Source organism: Opisthocomus hoazin, chromosome 1 (assembly GCF_030867145.1).
Source record: "Opisthocomus hoazin isolate bOpiHoa1 chromosome 1, bOpiHoa1.hap1, whole genome shotgun sequence".
NCBI classification, from domain to species: domain Eukaryota; kingdom Metazoa; phylum Chordata; class Aves; order Opisthocomiformes; family Opisthocomidae; genus Opisthocomus; species Opisthocomus hoazin.
The window spans coordinates 9,047,692-9,070,052 of record NC_134414.1 but is presented as its reverse complement, the minus strand read 5'-3'; the positions used below and the strand labels follow the sequence as shown (position 1 = coordinate 9,070,052).

General features: G+C 39.4%; 1 long non-coding RNA gene across 1 annotated transcript in view; it reads left to right on the top strand.

Moving 5' to 3' along the window:
• The first annotated feature begins 21,687 nt into the window (after nucleotides 1-21,687).
• Nucleotides 21,688-22,361, top strand: part of LOC142361669 (uncharacterized) — a 621,016-nt gene continuing 620,342 nt past the window's right edge. Inside the window, exon 1 of the long non-coding RNA XR_012764312.1 lies at nucleotides 21,688-21,937. This is a non-coding gene — a long non-coding RNA (uncharacterized LOC142361669). The remainder of the gene's footprint in view (nucleotides 21,938-22,361) is intronic.

The window sequence follows — 22,361 nt, the reverse complement described above, 5'->3', positions numbered from 1 at the left end:
TGGCTGCTCTGAGACACAAATTCATCAGACATAAGATTAAAGTGACTCTTCCAAGAAATCTCGCTGCTTGGAAAAACATCCTCTGATTTCAACTCAAAAGTTGCTGTTATAAAAGTGTACACTGACTTCTATTTTACAATAAGAATAATTTGGACTTCACAAAAGAACAAGGAAATACTGGAAATTATACTCTTTTCACCCAGATCTTGCTTCTTAATAAGGCAAGTGTAGAAAGCATCAATGTTATAACAGAAAACATATTGGAGCAGTATAAAGAGGGTTGTTTCGAAAATAATTTAATGTTTAGACAGGGACATGTAGTAAATATTTTTGAAAGACACCACACATTCTCCTGCAAGTGGGAAGACTGTCTTACAAGGAATTACAGGAACAGCACTTCTTCTTTACAGATGATGGTAATAGTTTAGAAAATGGATGGTAAAAGCAAAGGTTTTGAGGGTATCTTTCTGGAATTCACACCAGTATTCTTCAGATAAAGTGAAGTTATTGTAGTTTTGACAAGCAGATTTGTGTGAATTATCGGCAGAGTAGATACTGTCAAAGAGAAAAATATGCTATTCAGAAGTTATCCTTTTATCCATAGCAGTTTTTGAGAAAAGTAAGTTCAGCTATAGCTAATAGTTCAAACGTTACTTTATCCTCTTAAATAAATTCTGTTCTTCAAGTACTAGGAGTGTTGGTGTTTATATACTACATTTTCTGATGGAAGTATCTGTTTTTCCCTGTTGGTACGGGAACCAGGTGAATACTAAATAAATATATTCAAGAACATGTTCACTGCATTCAGTTCCCGAATCTTGTGTGGTTTTCTTTCTTTTTTCTTAGGGTGTTTTTTTTGTGGTTTATTTTGTTTGCCGCCCTCCTCTCCCTCCACCCCACAATCATTTTAACATGCCATAAAGCTGGAGGATAAGCTGCATTTTAAGTCATAAGAATCAGGAACAGGTTCCTAATCAGTAACAGCATACAAACACTTTGGAAACCCAAAGTGGGTGAACAGTATTTTTAGATTTGAGCTGGTCTATTTGATCCTTAGAAGCCTGTGGGTCACTGTCAGTATATATGGGCAATGGTGCATGTTCCTTGCTGAAGTGCTAGGTCCATCACATGTCTACACAATTTCTCTGTGTCTTTATGATTATGATGGGATAAATTAACAGGCCTCAGCTACAAAGACAGTGGCAACACCTGTGACTTCAGTGCAGGTAAAGCAGTCACTGTTGATCTCAGCCTATATGAGCTGCAGAGATCAGAATGGAGGGTGATGGAACAGGGTGAAGAAAGTGGAAGATGCTCAGAGACATTGTAGTGTACAGTGCTCCTCTATGAATCCTGTATCAGAGGGTATATGTGTAGGGGCAGAGAAGTGGGAAGGTGAAAAGAAGATAGTGCTGAGACACAACTGCCCTAAAGAATTTTCTCTAAGCATGGCACTGGGAAGACTTTCCTAAGGACGTACAGGCCTTGTGGCTTCATGATAAAGGGTCATGATGAGAAAAGATAGACAGCAGTCAACAGCTTTAGTCACCAAGTGGGAATGTCAGGTAGCAAAAGCCACAGCATCAGGACGTTGAAGAATAGTAGATGATAAAGCAGACAGAGGAGCCTTTGCTGTAGTGGGAGATGATTCTGCATAGAGTTTTTGATTCACTGAGTCCAGTCCTGCCACGGAGAAGTCACTGCAGTAAGAGAGTTGGAAGATCCTGCAAGAGAGATAAAGTTCTGAAGGTTGGGACTGCTAAACTGACAAGCATACAGTGAACATTTGGGCAGATGATTCCTATGGTGTGATAATGCAGTCAGTAAGTATTGATAATATGGAAGTAGAATTTATGAGTAATCTGTCAGCGGAGGGACGGAAGGTATTTTTTATTTTTGCTGTTTTGATATAAACCCCTTAAAATCTTGGATTATGTTGTGTGGTCTTCTGTCATGTGTATTACACAAAACAGTCTGCACAAATTTATAGTATATTTTAATGTATTTATATACATGCATACATAGACACACACATATGTTCATGTGTGTGTATGTATTCTTGCCCCAGACCTGCCTCTACCTGAGTACTCTATTCTAAGTGTACTTTTAAAAATTTTCTTTCTCTAACACCTGCAGACCTTTTCATGAGTATTCTTGCTCCAATGCTGTGGCACACTGATTTCGTCAGATTAATTTTGACCCTTTCTCAGGGGGTGAGAAAATGCCTACGCTATCTAGATGCTCATTAGCACTCAGAACTGTCCCTGTTATACTTGCAGTATTTGAAGCCTTGCCTGATAATGATCTTGATGGTTTCAGTTGGCAGTTCTTGTTTTACTAGCAATTTTTTGTACTCCCATACTCCCTGGTGTTCTCTGAAAAGACTTGGTAATGAGATATTCCTGGGTTTAGACACTGGGGAAATAGGAGGAGGAGAACAATGACATCAATAAAGCCACCAGTATTCTTTGAGTATCCTGCCAACGATCTGTATCTTTATGATGTGCAGTTCAGTGTTAATTCTGCCACTGACATGTGCAATAAGCTGTGTCACCCACATTTCACATCTCCTCCTGTTCACGGACAGCGTGAGGGCAGATTTTTTCTGACATCTGTATAATTCCCACTGTTTTTGAATTTTCTTTCTTTTTTTTTTTTTCCAGCTGCCTCCCATTGAAAGTGCTGATACAAGGCTGTATCAATGCACATGTTTTACCCCGCCACCTACAGCCAAGTGTTAATGAAATGAGCATTACTTAAACACCTTCCTCCACCCTGACTGCTCAGGGCACCACAGAAGGAAGCTCTTGAAGTTCATGCCCCACAGAATATGGCTTCTGACCTCCAACTGCTAATCCGTAGTCAATAATGCATAACCCTGAGGAATACACCAGAATGGAGGGAGAGTAAGGTGGAGGTATCTTGGACGCAGTTGAAGTGCAAGACTGTGGTATGATACAAGTGTCTTGCCAGCCACACCAGCTAGGACCAGAGTTTAAATGAGCTCTTTGATCTCATAGTTTCTAGAGTAGTGTTCAACTAATTTGTAATTAGGAATGTATTTAATCCCATGACTGCCAGGTACCGTGAGTATATAGGATGACTGCCTACAAGGAAAGACTGAAAGAGTTAGGTCTTTCCTCCCTGGAGAAGAGCAGGCTCCGGGGGACCTCATCACAGTATTCCAGTACTTAATGGGCAGCTGGAAAGAGGATGGAGTCTCACCCTTCACAAAGAAAGACGTGGAGGAGACAAGGGGCAAGGAGTGCAAATTGCACGAGGAGAAGTTTCAACTCAACATACGAAATAAAGTTTTTACAGTAAGAACAACCACCCACTGCAATAATCTCCTTAGAGATGTGATAGAGTCCCCATCAACAGAGGTTTTCAAGAGTGGGTTGAAAAGGGTGATAGATAACTTCATCTAAGCTCCCTTTACATGAAAGTTTGGACGCAATGATCTTTCAAGGTCCCTTCCAGCCTGGACTATTATATGGTTTTATGATTCTATGGTTATTTCTTAAATCAGCATAGAGGTAAGCGGCCTGACCTGACTACTTCTCTGCAAGTCTCACAGTCTCACAAATGAAGTTTTGGGCATGGCAAGAGACTAAATCCGAAATCTGGAGAACGTTAGCTCTCTCTTATCCTTAAATCCAACTTGCTTAATTGTATTACTTCAAGATTTTATACTACCCCTACCAGAGTTCAAAATGCAGAACTTTTGGGACTGAAAGAGGGAAGCTGAGCTACAGCAATCAGATTGCTGGTATTTACTGCATCTTTAATATCACATTATGAATAATGTAGAGGGGATGAATTTCAGCATTTTACCACTGGAAGCTGGAGTGGAAACAGGAATTAGCTAGAATATAACAGCCAGTATCCCAGGCATGAACTAAATGTCAGGAGAGGGAAATGCACTTCTCTCATCGATTGGCATCAGACAAGGTTCCATTACAAAGAAGAAGTGGGAAGGTTGAAAGATGTCTTTTCAGGACAGAATCTCTGAAACTCTCATAAAGAGGATTATAACACACTCACATCACTCATGAGAACAGTGAATACTGAAAAAATTAGGGTATGATTTGCCTGTACACTGATCATGCTGCATGGTGGAAAGAGATGGCAAAAGACTTTTAAATATGCCAAGAGTTCTCACAGGGACAAATGAGCCAGAAGAGTATAGATGAACAATATAATAGATTGTAGAGTGGTTTAGACATTCTTAGAATTTTATTTTTTTATAGCCCTTTAAAATGCGGTTGTAGAAAGAAGCAGAAACAGAAAACTATGATTTACCATGCAGGAGTTATTAACAACTTGAATAATGAATTTTGTCTCATTATAATAAACCAAATGTGTAAACAAGCTAAAAGAAACTGCTCACATTGAGGAGCTCACAGTCCAAAATACAAGATGAAGGCAGGGCAGAAGGGGGAAAACGAGTGGGAATAGAATGGAAATGATGTATTCAGCATCACACAGTTGAGAAGACAACCCAGGTGTGCAGTGTTTTCTCTGGATACTGACACCTCTCAACCAAAAACATACCCAATGTACTATTCCTTTTATAATTTTCCCTTGTCTGTAACATTAAAGCAGCTACAGTAAGATTCCACCCTGATCAAATAGTCTGTCAAGGAGCTTTCTTAATACAATATAAAGTTACCCTTACTCCAGTGGATTAAAGTCTAAATCTTGTAAGTAGCAAGGAGGTACTTGGAAAAAAAAATTCAGCTGATAATGTGATAAAAAAAAGGTTCTATAACAACATCTTTTGGTCTTGCTTTTCAGCTTTTTGTGTTAAAGTTTTCAGTCTGCAGGGGCGTGCAGCTGAAATCCAGACCATTTTTGTCAATAACTTCCATGCTAACAGAGAAACTAGAACAAGTGGGGTTTTTTCCCCACAACCTTTCTCGGAGAGGGTTTTGTTTTGCTTTGTTTTATTTTGTTCTGTTTTATTTTGTTTTTCTTGCTTCCCTCTTTCTATGTCGAAAGTGCATAATGCAAAGGACACAACTTGAATTCTACATTCCAGATAAAATCTGCCCAAGTAGCAGCTAGAGAAATAATGAATGTTCTTGTAAATAGAGCAAACCTGATCAGGAATCGTTGTGAAGGAATAAATATGGAACCCTGCAATCTCATTTGTACAGTCAGTTTTCATTTGTACATCCATCCTTTAAGAAGTCACTGGGGAAATGAGTGCAGATACAACCACCTTGTAGTCAGAAAATTAAGAGTGATTAAGAATCTCTGATTAAAACCCAGTTTAATTAGTGGACAGTGTGAAGTCACAGGCAGACCAGTTTCAAGGTATTTCCTTGTGTGCAGATGGTGAAATGCCAAATGGAATCAAAAGAGATTTTAATTACAAGATAGATGAGAAAAGTCAAGCAGCAAGGAAAAAAGCAGTTCCGTAAAGAAGACTACATCATAATACAAGCAACACTGAGTGCTAAGAGCTCCCAGAGGGTTAGATATAATATAAATAGATAGGACTGTACAATGTATACAGTTAAATTTTCAGTTCAAAGGACAAACTGCATGTAATATGCAAGTCTGTGTACGATATTCATGTAGCAATGAGCACAGTGCAGAGAGGTAACCAAACCAAATTCCAGCCCTTTGACCTGAAAATCTGCAGAAGAGAAAGGTGACTCTGCTTCCCTAGAAATACTCTTCCGCTTTCTCCTGTATGCCTCACTATGCTCATGAAAACTATTTCATTATGCTCCTCCAATCTTTATTTGGAATGATGTCTACATCAAACTTAAGATCTGTTAAAGAGCAAATGGCAGAGCCTACAGGCTGGCATACTGCTTGAATTTGCTTTACTATTTCCTTGTGATTGTCATACTTAGATACATGGAAATATTTCTGTCTGAGCTCTTTTTTTCTGTTGGTTTATTTTTCTCCGTTCGTATAGCTTCTAAACCACTGGGTTTCTTAGATATTCCTGCATCTAAATACATGAATAATAAAAGTTTGTATTCTGAAGCTTAGCTTATCTCCTACACACATGCATACAGTTCTTTACCAAATTTGAAATAAAGTTTAAGTGGCATGAATCAACAGTATATTAGTTTTAACCTGGCACTCTGCTGGTGCAGTGAGTATTTTTGAGCTCTGACAAAAGGAAGATGTCTTCACAACTGGTTGTGCGGCGTTCTGAACCTGCAGGGTTAACACTGTGCTACTATACCTGTAGCCACAATGGTCTTTTCATTTATTCACTGTGACTAATCTACAAAAACTATTTATCACAACACCTAGATCAACATGTCCAAATAAATCTCCTAGTAAAGATTAATGAAGGAAAGAACATAAAAAAGTCCCAGCTTTGACTAGACTAAATTTGCGCGTGACTGCGAACAAATGATGGAAGGATACCAACAAACATCAACAGAAAGAAAACAAACCCTGTGAAGAGGGTCTCAAAGAGAAAAAGCCTGTTCTTATAAGTTCCTGTGATGATGAAATTACTAGCATGGGAAAAAGACATAGATATTTGATAACTGTTTTTCTGGCTGATTTGAAGTTGGGAAAATCATTTGAATCTATCAGAAATAGGAACAAGGTAAAGCAAATGATTTAAGATCAAGGTCTCGAAACTGGTCTGAAACAAATATACATAAACATGAAACAGAGCAGTTAGACCTTGAAAAGCTTTCTGATATGGGCAAAACCTAGCTAGCTTTATGACACATTGTAGTAATTTTATGCAAGTTCTGTACAGCATGGTTAGTGCAATATTGGGATGCCGAAAATAATGACTCAGATGTCTCTTCCACTTCTATGGCTTTCACTTCTAGATGGTATGTCAGAGAGATCATGGAAAATACAAGTCTCATTGCTGATAATTTTAAGGACTTTTGCTCTTTCTGAGTTATAGAAGGATAGAGTTAATCTAGTCTTTTGCATGAAAGAGGTCATTCAGAGCTGAAGGATAATTCTAATTGAGGTTGTAATTAAGATATCTTCTTTATAATATTTTTCCTGTTCTTACTGAGTGTGTTTCTTTGTGCTTACAAATTTATATGTTAATGAAGAAAAGTCTAATGTCAGAGGTATTTCATGATTTTTTCAAGATTTGTTTAGTGCTTCAACCCAAAATCACAGAATCACAGAATCACAGAATAGTAGGGGCTGGAAGGGACCTCTGTGGGTCATCTAGTCCAAGCCTCCTGCCGAAGCAGGGTCACCTACAGCAGGCTGCACAGGACCTTGTCCAGGCAGGTCTTGAATATCTCCAGAGAAGGAGACTCCACAACCTCCCTGGGCAGCCTATGCCAGTGCTCCATCATCCTCAGAGGGAAGAAGTTCTTCCTCATGTTCAGACGGAACTTCCTGTGCTTCAGTTTGTGCCCATTGCCCCTTTTCCTGTTGCTGGGCACTACTGAAAAGAGTCTGGCCCCATCCTCCTGACACCCACCCTTCAGATATTTGTAAGTATATATTAGGTCCCCTCTCAGCCTTCTCTTCTTCAGGCTGAACAAGCCCAGCTCCCTCAGCCTTTCCTCGTAGGAGAGACACTCCAGTCCCCTCACCATCCTCGTAGCCCTCTTCTGGACTCTCTCCAGTAGCTCCTCATCTTTCTTGAAGTGGGGAGCCCAGAACTGGACGCAGTACTCCAGATGAGGCTTCACTAGGGCAGTGTAGAGGGGAAGGAGAACCTCCCTCATCCTGCTGGCCACGCTCTTCTTGATGCACCCCAGGATTCCACTGGCTTTCTTGGCAGCCAGGGCACACTGCTGGCTCATGGTTAACCTGTCGTCCACCAGGACACCCAGGTCCCTCTCCGCAGAGCTGCACTCCAGCAGGTCTGTCCCAAGCCTGTACTGGTGCATGAGGTTGTTCCTCCCCAGGTGCAGGACCCTGCATTTGCCTTTGTTGAACCTCATCAGGTTCCTCTCTGCCCAGCTTTCCAGCCTATCCAGGTCACGCTGAATGGCAGCACAGCCTGCCAGTGTGTCTACCACATCTCCCAGTTTGGTGTCATCAGCAAACTTGCTGAGGGTACATTCTAAATCTTCATCCAGGTCATTGATGAAGAAGTTAAACAAGACTGGGCCCAGTACTGATCCCTGAAGGACACCACTAGTTACCAGCCTCCAACTAGACTCGGTGCTGCTGATGACAACCCTCTGAGTTCTGCCATTCAGCCAGTTCTCAATCCACTTCACCGACCACTCATCCAGCCCACACTTCCTCAGCTTCCCTAGGAGGATATTATGGGAGACTGTGTCGAAAGCCTTGCTGAAGTCGAGGTAGACAACATCCACGGCTCTCCCTTCGTCTACCCAGCCAGTCATGTCATCGTAGAAAGCATTGTAAATCAACACATGGGAAAAAAACACTGCAGAATTAGGAGGGCTGAGGTGTTATGAGATCTCTGGATTGAGGACTGTTAATCAAATCAGTATACGTGTGGCTTCATGAGTATGTGATTGTTTTGAACAGGGAGTACTTCTGAACCCAAACACTGAGTGGACTCACAGATTGTCACTCCAGCTCCTAAGATTATTTTGCCTTCTCCTTCTTCTCACCATATGCTGCAACTCTAAAATCACGGTGAAAGGCACAATACTGAAGTGTATTTGCCCTAATGCAAGGGAGACTCATAATCCCTGAAAACGGCTTGGGGTTCTGAATTTAGATAAAAAGATACAGATGTAAGAAGAAACAGAAGTACACAAGATAAAAGCATCTTCTCTTGAATTGAAGTGACTGTGTCTTTGCATCTTGTTTCACTTGAATTCGAATAAACTTCAAGTTTAAGAGAATTTATGATAAGGGACATTTAGAAATTGATTGTTTCTGAGAAAAATTGGCACAAAATTCTGGGAAATATTGTTTTGGATTTTGTTATGACATAGGAAAAATTTTTCTTCTGACAAACCGGGGTCTGCCTTTAAATATAGAATAGAATAGAATAGAATAGAATAGAATAGAATAGAATAGAATAGATATAGAATGGAATAGATATAGAATAGATTCATCCTCATATTAGTCTTTAGACAGCTAGCACTCTTCAGACATACACCACACTGAAAATGAATGGCTTATTTAACAGAACTTCATAATGACTTCTCATCATTTCTGATGTCCCAGAAATTAAGGAAATATTGAGGATATTTATGTGGAGGTGGTTACCTACATGAAACAAAAGAGCCTTTCCCACTGCCTTTTCCATAGGTTAGGGATAAACAGACAAGTGAACTGCCAAACCATTGGCACAGATTAGATAGTTCTGTACTACAGTAAGAATATTTGACCCATTATGCAATATTAATAAAGGTCATCTGGTAAAATTACAAAATAAATAGAATGCTCTATATATCTCAGAAAAATAATGCACCATCTGTAAAGAACATAGCAGGACTCTCACACCCAAATGGATGTTTGTAGACTTGGTGATTAGAGAGAGGAAAAAAACACTTGATGGTTTTACTTGAAGATGTAGAAGACTAAGGAATAGGCCTGGCTGTAATTTTTCTGTTAAAACTCTTTCTGAAGGAAAAGTAGGTCCATGATTAGATGCACTTCTTCCCAATAAGAATGTTATTTGCAGAGATAGTTTATGCATTTTATTTACAAAAATACTCTCAGAGAGAACAATTCTGAAAAAGAAAAAAAAAATATTCTCTTGTGAATGTTGTCGCAATGAATGAGAGTCATTTCACTTAATTATGTCTCTGCTATGTAGTCATTTAGTCCAAAGTCTTCTTGCTTTTCCTTATGATTCATAAAGAGAAATAGAGGAATCACCTGGCCAGTTATAGATGTCTACAATGAAATAAATCTCTCTCGAAAAGTGCTTGTTTCTGTCCCGTTGGCTATAAATAGAGTGCAGATGACTAGTTCAAATGTGCCCACCTACACTGCAGATCTCTAAAATTAGGTTCCTATCTGTCATAGGAACTTAGCCCCTGTGAGTTTTGGTCTTTTTCTATTATACAGGCAGGAAGATCTCCAGGACTTCGTCTCCCCTAATGTATGACAGATGTTCAGCTCACATTTGATGCATTACCTCCTCCTACCACGACTGAGAACTATGATGCATTATGTCAGGGAATTCATCCCAAAAATGAAATTAGGGATGTGAAGTGCTGTCCCGATCCAATGTCAGGGAGGTTTCAATACAATCCCAAGGACGAGGTTAAGATGCAAACAGAGTCAGATGCCGTGCAACCTTGCAAACTTTATTTCAATGAACTGGGAACTGGAGGTTGGGCAGGGAGGCAGCGGAGGGAGGGAAAGAGGAGAACAGAAGAAAGAGAGAGAGAAAGAAATAAAGGAGTAAAGTCGGACTACCCGAGCAGGTGAGGAAAGGAGTGCAGGGGAGATCAGTTACCACCACCACGGATCCAATGATGTCCAGTCGGCTCAGTCCCTATGAAGGCGCTGAGGTTCCAGCACGGGCGAATTCTGGGAGAAAAGCGACGAGAAGAAAAAACAAAGTGAAAAAGTGCACCTTCAGGGGAGCATGAGCTGTCCTTTTATAGGGGCGTTTGTGCATGCGCAGAGCACATTTGGTACGTGCACTTCGTGTCAGGTGTGCTACCTGCTTAGGCAGCCCTTCACGCACTAGTCCGTGCACAAGTGCAGTATGGTACTTTCCTGCAGGTTTGTTGTGGCGGTTTCTTCAGAGGTCAAAAGGTGACGGTACAACAGCAATACCGAGGCAAAACCAGTTTGTAGCGATCTTCTACAAGTGCCTAAACCATGACTCCTGCAAGACACCTCAAATGGATAATCTGGAACTATATAGATTTGTTTGGAGTCAAAACATTCAGGAGGTTGAGTAGAAATAATTTGATTTGTCTTTGAAATTCCATGTTTGTGGAAGGTGCTTTTTTAGGTGGGTTTTTGGGTAGGTTTTTTGTTGTTTTCTTTTGATGGATTTCTTTATTTTTTCATACAACCCTCTCAGCAAGACAGTGGCGTTTTAAGTCTTTCCTCCTCATCTTGTGACAAGGCTCCACATTTCTGAGAAACTTCTTTTCTCTCGGGGAAGAATCCAGAGCACTCCAGCTGAGGTGACGAATATATGATTTATTCACTTTGAATGAACATCTCAAGGAACCTGAATGAGCATCTCAAGGAACCTGTCTCTTTCTGCTGGCTATAGAGAGAAACTACAGAGCTTTGAGAGCTCCTAGGCACCTTGGTTAAGTAAAATAAATTATATTAATATCCCACTGCAAAACCTGTACACCATGGCCAAGATCTTTAAGCATTAGGGTAGTAGTATCATAAGCTAGGCTCCCATGTGAAGCCATAGAGATTCAACCACTGACTAAACATGAACACATAACAGAAAGAAATGGTGCTACAATGCACAATATATACGTACATTTCTCATGCCTAGAAAAACCTTTTCAATAAATCATACTTGCAAGGTCTTCTGTGGTAACAACTGCATCTGCGTGGGCACTTAAGCATGGGCTTGCAAGAAGTCTCAGCCCTAAGCACATGGTGCAGCCACACAGGATGCAGCATTATATAGTACATACTGTGCATCCTTCTGGGCATAAAGCAGCCAAAAACATCATTTCTGGTAGTTTGGATGTAACATATCTCTCTGTTGTCCAATGTAGTTTTTATTATATCACTCCCAGGTCCTAGGAGGACTTCTGTCTTCCCAGATGTAGAAATGCTTACATTGTTCTACATTCCTCCCCACACTCACAGCCCACAAGGCAAATACCACTGACTGGATTTATCCTTCTGTCTGGGAAAATGCCTGTTTTCCCATTCCCTCCCGTGTTTTAGGCACAGAGAGAAACCAACTAGCAGTGACCCAGCATCCAAGTTTAGGGGTGGATGGCTGTATAGTTTTCCCAGCTTTGTCTGTTCTCTGGGTGAGAAGATTCCGCTGGCTCAAATATAACTTGACTTTTTTTCTGATTTGAGGCTCTAGTCCACTTTTCTCTTCCAGAATAAAAATGGAAAAAGTCCTTAAACTTTTCAGATACATTCTGTATTATAAGACATATATAAGCTGTAAGTGTCTGAGTCTCCCATTTGCACTGTATGCACGTAACCAATATAAAATCTCTATGTCTGGCTGATTGAAATATTTTTGTAGTTTTAAACATTGCTTTCCCAGAAAACAAGGCTTATGGACTCCTGCTCTGCATATATGAGTCAGGGCTATGTTGTCTTGTTTGGTAGAAACTGCAGTTAAGAACTGCTGTGTTTTCTATCATTCCCACCACTAATTTTTAACCCCTGCATAGCCTGATAGATCCTCAGCCTCTTGTATGATCAGTCTCAGACCTGGACATCCTCATTCTCATGGGCAAGTTGGGACACGCAGTCTTTGTCACCTCCTCCTCTGTCTCTAATATTCCCTTAAGATTTTCTTAGTCTGCACACAGCATATCTGTGCATATGTACAAACTTCTGTGTTTGTTGTGGGTTGTAAATTCATTGGCTTATTTTTAGCCAGATAGTGATTTAGAAGGGATCAAAGATAATGAAGTCATTACAAGTTTTATAAAGATGGGTATGTGAATAGGGAAGAGAAATTTTACAAACTCTCCCTGTACATATTTGACTGAGGGAAAACTTTGGCATCAGCACATAGGTTTTTGAAGAGCAGATATCAAAATGAGTGTGAGCCCTTGTAAATTACCAATTGTGGAAAATGCTCTCCAGTCAGGTGTAGCAATTACACACACACTCCACCCCATCAAGGTGTGGAAAACCAGACTTCATTAGTTCCTATTCTTCTGGAAAAAAATTCTTTCCTCTTTTTCTCTTTGCCAGTTTTTACGGATGCAGTTGTCACTATTTGTGATCACTGACCTAAGAGCTTTTCTGGGAGCTTCAGATGAGACTGGCAATATCTGGAAATTTATGGGATTTTTTTTCTTTCTTCTGCAAGCTACTTTGCTTTTATACCTCTCCCTCATTTCCTTTTCTCAGACAAATACAGTGAGCTCTTGTTTGTCCTTTTCATTGTTAGGAAAAGACCCTTAAAAAACCTCTTAGGGGGCAGTTTCGTGGAAAGCCATGCAGAGAATGAATCCTGGTAACATGGAGGTGAATTTGGAGTGAGTCACACATGAATATTCACTTGCTGGGCAGTATTTGGGTTTGTTTTTTACATTTCTCAGAAAAAAACAGGCATAAAATAGAAACTGTAAAGATTTTGTTTTGGCAATGCCTCCAGAAACTCTGACAAAGCATTGTCCATTTTTCATGTAGTTATAGAGCGAAAGTCTTAAAACTTATACCTTGAAGAAGCAGTCCCACCTTTAGATGCAAAGGTAAAGGACCTGAAACTTGAGAGTCTAGTGATGGATTCTGTTGGGCAGTCAGCATTTATCCTCTGCTCATTGTGGAAATGGGATAGGACCCTGGCTGTCCCTTCTGTTTCCTTGCCAGAAAGAAATTTTCAACACTTCACTGTCTATGCTCCTACTCCACAGAGCGTCCAACAGAAGACCTCTTGGTATTTATGAAAAAGTTTTCAGCAGCTTCCTTTTAGAATTCACAGGAAAAAAATGTCTGCGGGACAGATACTGTGACTTCCTGAAGAATAAGAACCCTCCCCTGCCACCACTTCTCTAACTTGTTTTTCCTTCTTCTCAGCTGAGCTCTGTATGCCAAGTAAAAACAAATAGGAACAAGTGTCTGATTTCACGGATATGCTTGTAACTTTGAGCACTGTAAAGCTGTACCTAGGGCAGCCCAGAAAGCTAATTGATCTCTGGAGTTCCTTGATGGCAAACAAGGCATTGCTCTGGTCCTTCCAGAGACAAGGGTGAACCAAGAATGAGCAGATTTGCTGCCTAGCAACAGGGCACAAATCATTGTGAACAGGGAAATTTTCAAACAAACTTACAGGAACTGGAAGTTGGCAGTACCTAACCATTTACCCAGTCCTCCCCCTGAGGCTAAAGAAACATTCGTGGTCATGCTTTTCCAGCTCTGTTTGAAGTGTCTCAGACCAGTGAACCTTCCATGTTTCCTCTCTGGAGACAATCCACAGTCTTACTAAACTCTGAGGGGAAAAAGAAAAAAGCACTCACATAATATTTTCCTATTTATTTTTTTGAAGGCTTATGACTGAGATCTGCATTTCTATTCCAAAGTCGAAAGAAAGGAATAAATATCTGCATGACATAGAGTATAAGCCCCACCATGAGCCACTTCTGAAAATTTTACCCCAAGCCTGCCTCTCACCTGCTGGGGCTTGAACCATGGGCACTCTGGGAATGGCTTTACAGTCTGCATGATAGCACTCTGGCTGCCCAGAATCCTGACAGACAAGTCTGAAGTTCAGCCAGGGAGGCTGATTGTGTTTAAACAGCAGGGACTGGATTGGCTCTGGCATCTTTATAATAGCAATTATTGATATCAATGACACAACAAACGGGCTTTGTTTAGTAAGAAGCATCAAACGGTTCATATATGAGTCTCGCACTTAGGCAATGAAATAACTAGGCTTGGTTTTCCAGGCTTGCCTTTCAGAAGAGCCGTGTAGTTGTTTTACTCTGGACTGTAATGAAGGAGTTGTGAGCTGAGTCCCATCCAAGAGTCTCTGTACTAGTCTACAGCACTCAGTCTTTTCTGTTTTCTTTGACTCTTCCAGTGTAACGATGTACTACATCATACAGACTTGGAGTCCATTTTTTCCATCTTATATCTGTTCCTACCGCTCAGCATTCACATTTATTCTAGGTCTCTAAGCCTTCTGCCCTTCCTCTGTACTTAGCTCTGTTTCTCACCACATTATCTAATTAGCACCTCACTAACTATGCTGTGGCTGCCTCTTTCCTCTGACCCAGTGGTATTTACAGCAGCTCGGTTATGCTTCCTATTGATACTCCCCTCATCCACTGAAAGACATGGGAATACTATGTCACTTAAAGTAAAGCAAGTGCATAAAAATTTTTTGCTGAATCCAGATCTAAAATGTCCAAGCATTAAAATAGCACATTACTTTATCCATTGGTGCTGGACATACTTGTACTGAGTAAAGAAATGATGGTGAGTATGAAATGACTTTTTGTTCTTTACATTGCAGTGAAATAGCCCAGTTTATAATAGTATGCCACACTGATCCTTCACAGTGTATGAAATTATCAGTGTAGGAAATATTCTACTGCTGCTTTTCAGACTGTGGCAATAGGATTGATGATAGGCTTCATACCATGAATGCCAGGATTTCCATATTTCTGTTTCAACAACAGTTTCCATGAGTGTGTTTACTACTTTTTAAGAGGAAGCTCTGTTTAAATTTTTTTTTCTTGGGGATGAAAATGCCCGTTAGATTAAGGAGTCTTGGAACACTACCAAGAAACAAAGTTAGAGAAGAAGTATGGTCAGCCTTTTATTTATAGTTCAAGGCAGACACAGATCAAGTGGTTTTAGCTCTGTAGCATATTGAATTACTTAAAACCTGGGGTTGTGATCTCATCCAACTTTTCAAAGTTATATTGGGTCAGGACAACCTCCGCTCCCCAAACATGCACCTCCAGTGAAAAGTTAGAATTGGCAGTAAAGGCTGTTCACTGAACTCAGTTTGCTTTTATCTGAATTAGTGTGACTGGAGAAGGTAGTGCCCTCTGACTATTGTGGATAAGGACGTAAACTTCTACTTATGTTTTCCTTTTCACAAAGGTGTTTGAGAGAAAGGCTTTAAAAATTGTTGTTTGAATGATTCACATGGAAGAATATATTTTTGAAAGATCATTACTTTGGCCAAGGTTCACATTTAATCTCCATTTAATTGTTAGCTTAAGCATGTGTAATTAAGACATGCATATTTTAGAGCCCTCATAACTTAGGAACACATCTTACGTGTCAGTGGGATCTCTCGTCCCAGATCAATGAAGTTTTTTGAAAGACATTTTTGAAAGTTTGCACATACACCAGAACTCCTCATATCTTTCCTATCTATACAATTTTTATTAAACATATAGACACGGGATTTCACAGCTCGATGTAGTAATGATTCAATGGTAATGCAGTCCAGTTTCCTTCTCAAAAGCAGAGTAACAGGTTCACAGAGAGATTTAAGGGACAGATGGCTATGCACATTGCTGTTAAAGAGATGGTATGACCTAGTATCTTCTTCATGTCTGACATTTATGCCTCTAATGGCTGCCTTACGAAGGAAAACATGTCGATACACATCTTAGCTAGGGCAAATGGGGAAAACAAAATTACTTGCAGCTGACATTTCAGAAATATGACTTTAAATCAGAAGTAAGAACATGTAGAAGATGTCTGTAAATCGACAACTACTTTAGGACCACGACCCACCTGCATTAGTAGTCAATATGACCTTATCTTTCATGAGTTCTTGTTGGAGAAGATACAGTGTCATATAGGAAAGCTGAAGAATTATATCTCTCTGAAGCTTGTTTTGAATGAGATCAGAATGAGTCCTCTATATTACAGCGTCTTTATCCTTGTGACCAGTCTGAATTGACTTTCATCTTGACTTTAAAATGGAGACTGCAAAATAGATCATAAGCATAGAGAAAAAAATTACAAAGTAATCAAGCAGTCACATCACATTCTCTCCACATCTTTTTTTTGTTTTAATGTCTGACTTTTAGTGTGAATTCCAACTCACAGGTCTTTGTCAGCCACTAATTTTCATAAATACAAATGTTACTAAAAACTCAAATATAGTATTAAAATAACTTATTATTCACAACTTAAGAAAACACAGTTTCTTATGTATGGACCACGTTCAGAGAACTTTGCTTGTGAAAAGAACCTGGAAGACTAGCTGTCACATACAAATCTTGTAAAAATATGAGTGGAATTTGATGCTATTCTAATATCTTAGAGGGTAAATTATTAATGTTCAGTGTTAAAGAAAAAATGTGTCTTCTAGGTTAAATACACAGCCTCGCTTGAATGACATTCATGTACCCTCGCTCTGAGAGTATGAAGAGAAAAAAGTCAATATCTTTAGAATGTGAAATGTGGAATGCTAACAGCAATATAGTATCAAGATATGGGCTTTGAGTTCCTAAATACCATCTACTCTCAGGTAATAATGTTTCCATATTGCTGTCAGGCAAGTTAACAAATAGCAAAATATCAGTACAGGAGTTTATTTAAATACATACACTTATATGTATATATATATATGTATACATATGTCCTGAGCTTGTTTGCTCTGTGAATCACTGAGTCTTTGCAGAAAATGACTGTCTACGACATAGGGAAGGTGTCAGGACTCTCCTTTATGCGTTATACATTTTAAAAATATTGTAAAATTTGTTTGTATAGATGTGTAGATTTGCTGTTGAAGAAGGAGAAATTCCAGCTGGGGGGTTTTAATGTTTTCCTTTTTTTTTTTTTTTATTGAACCTGTGTTGTTCTACGGATAGGTACGAACTCCACATTATGTCTGGGATTTGCAGGCGAGTTGAAAGGATGGAAGGGTCTAGTTCGGATGGAAGCATCTGTTTTCAATGGAAGGGAGAAAAAGCTTCAATAAAGACAGAAAGAGGACTACGGAATAATTAAAGACTGTTCAGAAATTAAGTTATTTTAAACTGGAGATTATCTACTTGCCATTGTTTTAAAAAACATTGCTCCTTCTGATTTATGCTAGGAGGGTATCAACACAACCCATTAAATAATAAATTAGGGAATAACTCTAAACAAGGGCAATCTCTAATTTCTTCTTCAAACACTTCTTTGGAAATGTATTTCCTGAATGGTATATTCTAGAGAGCCTGTTCCCTGGGAATACACCGTCACCTAGGTAGCTGCAAGGCTATCCATTTGGGCAGTACTCTCTTAACTTCTGTGTATCTGTGTGCACCCTCAGGGCTCTGTGCACATGAAAGGCATGAAAGTTATGTGCAGACATAAGGAATTCATTGGGAATAGAAGTGATCACTGCTGCCTTTCAACCACACTTTATATTAACCTCTGAATTTTGGGAAACAATACACTCTGGATTTTATGGGTCTTACAACAATTTTATTTCAGCCCTACTTCCAGTTACCTACAGCTTCAAGAGTTTATCTTATTCATTCTTCAGTCTTTCGACAATGGTTTGTTGCTATACAGTCTTTCAATTCTAGCACTGAATCTTCTAAATGAAACAAAATAAACCCTGAATGACTGGCAAACAATCATTTTTTGTCCTTTCTTGGGCTCCCATTGTAGACTACCCTACATCTACGTTGGCATTAAACAGTACTAGCCACCTTTAAGCTACCCTTATTAAATTATTAATGTATTGTAGGCTCAAGCATGTTTCTTAACAACACACTCATTTGGAGATTTAACCTAATGTTAGAAGAATCAAGAGTGGAGATACCTCATTATTTTGCTTCCTATGTGAGTTACAAACCTTGTTTATTGGGGAGATATAAGAAAAGCCAGTTGATTTAGGATAGAATGGTGTTTATCTTCTTAAATATTTTGAAATTGTCCAACACAACAAGTGTAATTGTTAAGCTTTACAACAGGGGTGTTTTCTTCAGGGACCCTATTTACACCATTTTGAAAGAGTTTGATTTCCAGGGCAGGCAAGTGTTGTTTCTGTAAAATCATGTTTCAAAAATAATCTAAAATTAGGCATCCATAAGATATAGAAGTTGAAAAAGAAAACCTAGACCAAATGCTTTGGCCTTTTGATATGCTTGGTTTTTCATTTTAAAACAATGAGAACAAATGTTTTTTCTTTTACTCATCCCAGATAATTTATTTACAAGGAAAAATCCAATGTCCTTTGAAGGAGACTGTAGGGAGTTGCTGTTGTCACTGGTTTGCTAAATATTCTGCAGAGAGTATTCCATATCACAGCGCAATATGCATCATACTTGGCTTTGTTCTAAAGCAGGAGGATATTTGTTCCTTTTCATAAAAAGTGCCTATCCTGCAGGGAAAAAAAAAATTAGAGGCTTTGCTTATTCTGTAAAGAGATATTGATTTAACGAATGTTTAGATTTGTTTGGTGCTTTTTTTTTCTGAATCACTAGTAGTTTATTTACTGTTTAATATGACTTGTAAGTATTGTCAGAATCTTAAAGATTTGGCAAAAATCCCAGAACTTCTAAAATCCTTTCTGAACCCAAGTTAACATGCAATAAACCCCATTCTCAGTTTTTTTCTCTTTTATTCTTTTTTTTTTTTTTTTTTTAAGCCGTAACAATAAAGATGTAACAATAACCAGAACAACAGTAGTCTATGACGTGGTTAGCCTGGCACGGAGCCTGGGTGAATCTACACTACTGAGAGGCAGCTTTAACCTGCCTGAGTGTGGTGCCATGCTGACAATATCCACATAAATTTAAGTCAGCTCTGAGCTCAGGCAGGACTACCAACACTAATTAGGAACTAATTTTCCAGATGCTGCCAATCAGCTCAGAGGGAGGACAGGGCTTCCACCCTTCAAGTGACTTCTGGGCAGGTTGGAGGACAAAAGAGCTCCACGTCTTATCACTGTGCTCCGTGTAGAAATACTCCTATCCACATAACACAGGCTAATGGAGTTGTAAGCATCTCTTATACAATTCACAATACCTGCATTCTTTATGATCCTCACTCCTTGTATCTCTGCCAGGTGTTCAAAATGCTTCTGCACAGGTCTTTCCTCACCTATGGAATTATTCATTTCACTTTTTCCAACACTTCTATGTACCTCTAGAGCCTCTAGTAATTGCCAGTCTTTAGACAAGGACAACCCAGTACAATGCCACATTTTCAGATATCCACAAAAGCTCACACTTTATAAGCAGTAATTTTGCTCCCAGGACTAGCCCTTTTGGGCTGCCTGGTCTTGTGTATTGCCTATTTGATTAAATATTTGTGGGTTTGGATCTTTCTTAGGTGCCTCCTTTTCTGAAGTAAGAAAAAAAATAAATAGAACTGCCCAGAATGTCCAGGTCTGATGCAGGGTAAGAGCTGAAGTGTTTGCTTGCAACTAAGCTGGGTAGAGAATCAAATTAAAATAGCTGTATTTAGCATATCTGAAAATACCCTACGGAACTATTCCTGTTGGATTTCCAAAATTGTTTTTCTGTTACCAAATTCTTCTCCCTGACGAAGAATTCTCATTAACGTCAATGTAGATCTGAAGTCAGATAGTACTGAGTGATTTTACTGAGATAATATAATAGTATTTCAGTATAATACATTTATAAAATGAGATGTAGAGGTTTTTAGTATATTTTTAAATGCGTTTTTGTTCAATATTACTGCGTTTTGAAAGCTCTGCTACAGTGTGTTTTCTTGTATTTCTTGTTCATTAAGGCTGCAAACACTGTGGACTCAAAGCTGTTTGTTCTGTCCAGTAGTCTGTAAATAACAATAGCCAAAAAGAAACTCTTATCTTAACTCAGGAAACATTCCCTGCAGACATGCTGCTACTCTGAAGCAGCGTCTGAAGATTTTTCACATCCTAAGTTTTATCTTTATGGCCTGCAGCCACACCACCTTGAGCTGTGATCTTATCAAACCTCACAAATAAAGCAGGATACAGTCTGTCCTGGGACGAATACTCTCCAGAACCACTCCAGTGCTGCTAGACCCTGGTGCTGATTATTCATGATGTAGCTTTTTCCACCATCAACACATTCGGAAGCCAGTGTCTGACTGTGGGATCTAGAAGAGGATCTTTCAATACAGGATAAGTAGAGCTTGACCAACCAAAGCAAATTTAATCCTACAGCTTTTCTTAAAAAGATGTGCAGGCTAACGCAACAGCTCGATTTTCCAGGAGCAGGTTGGACTACATCCCAGCAGAATCACCTGTCAAGTTTCCATCATTAAATTAATGTGAAAATGTTGCATTTTAAAATGCTATCTTATTATGATATTGCTATTAGAAATGAATTGACATGAAGACATGAAGACAGAAGATGGACAGTTGCCATCTTGGTTCATACCAAAGATTGTTCCTAGTGGAAGCCTGGGCTGCTTCATGTTTTGGTAATTTGTGTCTACGGAAGCAGCCTGTTTTTATTTGTAAGAAACTGGAATAGGATGTAGGAGATCTGGGTTCAAATTCCTTGTATGACCTTGGGCATACCTCTTTACCCTCTGAAGCTCATTTTCTCTTATGAAAAGTAAAGATACAGATATGTCTTGCATTTGTCATACCCAATCTGACTGTAAGTTCTGTTTTTTAGAGCAAGTCAGTATACCACCTTGCTCTGTGGGGCCACCTTCACTTCTGGGGTCTGTTTGTACTCCTATAAACCCTGGAATTATAATGGTTCTTATTAAAGACTTTTGTAAAAAATGTGCTTCATCATATCTAAAGAAGTCCTCTTTCAGATTATTAATTAAAATTAAATCCAATTGCCTTCACCTACGGACCATGACATTTGCATTGGGAATGTTAAGGGCAGAGAAATGTAAAACAGCTATCTTGAAAGTTTGCTGTTTCAAGGCTTGAAGCTGCATTTGTCCCCTCCTCTCCTCTCCGCCTGTGGACTATTTCAGATCCATTGCTTATTGACTAATAGACTTATAGATGAATTATACAGCAGTGATCCAGCCCAGGGAGGTCAGTAGGGTGCAATTACTAGCAGAGCAGGCATGGGTGTGCTTCTGAACTACTCCTCCCTGCACAGCTCTTTCAGTATGCATATCACATCTCCCAGCTTGTAGCAGGCTGATGAGTGTGTGCAGTTAGTGCAGGCACACACATACTTCTGCGCTTTCGCTGAAAGTGGAGCATTAGCAACTGCAGTCAAAAAGCACCCTTGCTTCTTCAGCTCTGATCCTAGCAGCAACTGTCTAATTCTGTCTGGAGGAACTAGGAGACAGTACTGGAGGCAAGTTTGAAAAGGACCTAGTGACACCCTGTTGTCACATCTGGTTTCGTGAATCTACGTATTAGTAGTCCAGTTACAATTACTTTCCTAGTCCCATCAGTAGTGTATGTTCTTGAGAACTGACTGGCTGGGGAGGAAGAAGCACACTGCTGAAGGTATGTTGCAGTCTTCTTTACCTTACATCTTGTGCTGAATGTTTCTATCTGTGCATCTCACTTGCAGACATTCCTGGTCTATGCAGTTTTCCAGAGAGCTGCTGGAGCAGGGCTTTAGCAAATCATAGCAACAGAAATAAATGGACAGGTACATTTTTTTGTGTGTTTTATTATTGTATTTATATACAAGTTACCCATGTAGATTGTTTGTTAAGTGGTAACATTATATGATTGGATTAAACTTTCAGGGAAGGTGACAACTCTGACTAGATTTCGTATCACAAGCAAATAGACTGCTGTAATTTCTACCAGGGCAAAATTTCCATTCATCGGCTATTTAACCGTCGACGTGGAACACTGCTTTCAAATTGATGTGTTTATTAAATATGGTCTGTGCATGCACTGCCAGCTGAAATTTGCATAC